The sequence below is a fragment of the Ailuropoda melanoleuca genome, unplaced genomic scaffold, assembly GCF_002007445.2.
Source record: "Ailuropoda melanoleuca isolate Jingjing unplaced genomic scaffold, ASM200744v2 unplaced-scaffold70664, whole genome shotgun sequence".
NCBI classification, from domain to species: domain Eukaryota; kingdom Metazoa; phylum Chordata; class Mammalia; order Carnivora; family Ursidae; genus Ailuropoda; species Ailuropoda melanoleuca.
In genome coordinates this window covers 1-1,946 of record NW_023245686.1, presented here as the reverse complement: position 1 = coordinate 1,946, position 1,946 = coordinate 1, and the positions used below count along the sequence as shown (strand labels likewise).

At 40.6% G+C, this 1,946-nt stretch overlaps 1 long non-coding RNA gene across 3 annotated transcripts; it reads left to right on the top strand.

The window, feature by feature from the left end:
* The first annotated feature begins 6 nt into the window (after nucleotides 1-6).
* On the top strand, nucleotides 7-1,940 carry LOC117800455. Of its 3 annotated transcripts, none has more exons than XR_004623095.1 (3): nucleotides 7-603; nucleotides 809-928; nucleotides 1,774-1,940. It is a non-coding gene; the product is annotated as an uncharacterized LOC117800455 (long non-coding RNA). The 3 variants fall into 3 exon arrangements; XR_004623093.1 differs by having other exon boundaries at nucleotides 1,738-1,940; XR_004623094.1 differs by lacking the exon at nucleotides 1,774-1,940 and having other exon boundaries at nucleotides 809-1,311.
* Nucleotides 1,941-1,946: the final 6 nt, after the last annotated feature.

Here is a 1,946-nt window from a genome sequence, read left to right as displayed (position 1 = left end):
GAACACAAGCAGGGGGAATGGGAGAGGAAGAAGCAGGCTCCCAGCAGAGCAGGGAGCCTGATGCGGGGCTCGATCCCAGGACCCTGGTATCATGCCCTGAGCCACCCAGGCGTCCCAGGGGTAAGACCTTCTGAACGTGAAAAGCTAGATGGTGCCGTGAGACTTGCTGGCATCCTTATTGACACCTAAACATCCCGATGGTCAACCTGAAGGGAAAATTGTAGTGTCCTTGTTCTATGTAAAAGATGTCACAGATAGGAAATGTAGGGATTTTCAGCTGTTACCCTCTAGGAAGCGAGGTACTGAGACAGAGTGCTTTTCCAAGATCCCTACTCATATGTTCTGCTCCTCTTACCCTCCACTTAACTACTTTCTTGAAAATACCTTTCGTGATAGCTTAATCATTCCCAAATATGTCATTTTGCTATCATTGTGTGTATGTAATTGTAAACTAGTGCTCATTTCTTTTATTTGATTACATCATTACATTGTAGGCAAAAATTACATGAGGCGTGGTTGCTTCGGGAGCAGAAGGCACAAGAAGAATTCAGAAGAAAGAAGGAAAAGGAAGAGGCAGCTAGAAAACGGCAGGAAGAACAAGAGGTATGATATTAATCAGATGGCCAGTTAACTAATTAGTTTACCAAAATAACTCTCAGTAAGAGTTACAGATCTTGAACTTAAAAAAAATGGGTAGTACCCATTTTACCAGTGGTAAAGTTTTTCATTTATCTGCCCCATGTGTTCAATGTTTTAAAAAGCGAGTGACAAGAATTACCGTTCCTTCTCTTTCTTTTTTCCGGTAAAGAGAAAGTTAAAGGAAGAATGGGAAGAGCAGCAGAGAAAAGAGAGAGAAGAGGAGGAACAGAAGCTACAGGAGAAGAGAGAAAGAGAGGTGATTCCTGTCACAGGAGGATAAACGCACTGCGTATCCTCTTGGTGCACAGATACGGTGTGGGATGGGGCTGAAGAATGAGCTGTAGGCATACTAGGGTTTGCGCTCCGCGGTCCTGTCTAGGAAGCGTCCTGTGGTTACTATAGATACACGCTAGAGTTCTCTTATCTCTTCTTTGGGTCTGTGCAGTGGCAGATACCTTAAGTTTTTCCTTCAACTGCCCGTCTTCCCCTTTATACCAGGCATTGGCAGAATTCCCTGTAAAGGCCAGAGAGTAAAAATTTGGGGCTTTTTGGTGTGTATGGTCTTTGTTGCAAGCATCCAACTCTGTTGGTACGGCGTGAAAACAGCCGTAGATAATATGTAAATAAATGGTTACGGCTGTGTTCCAATAAAACTATTGTTTTATTTTGAAAAACAGGCTGCTGGCCCCTGTTCTCCACTTTGTCCCCCCAGAGCAAATGGTTTTTTGCTCTAGCTCTTTACATTCACACCAGAGTGTTTTTCTGAGGTTCTTTTGTATATGGCTTCTCCCATTTAGAGAATATTTTGTGTCATGTCCACATTTACTGAGTTAATAAGACATTTAACTGCTTATAACATGTCAGCAAGAATGAATTAACTGAAAAAAATCAGAAACTCCAATATTGAGGAATTAGGAAATATTTTTTGTTGCTAAGTCTTGACTTCCTTTCCAACTTGGCTGTAAAGGCCGTTGTAGCTAACACGTACTTACTCATTAAAAAATCTATAAGGTATATGTATGTATCTTTCAGGATCTTTTACAGATTGCTTTGGTTTATTTTGCTGCTATTCCTTAACACAATGTATTTATTTCTAAGATCCCACAGCTCATCATTCCTTGACTGATTCCTCAGGATGTATCTTTTCTATCATATTCCCAAGTTTGAATATCATAAAAGTGGGTAGTTATCATGGGAAAAAATGCATTTGTTTATATCCTAGTCATGATAGGGTAGAAGCAGCCTCCACAAACTTTGTTTTTTTGTGTCTCAGGTCATCAGTTAATTCCAATGCGGATTTTTTTTTT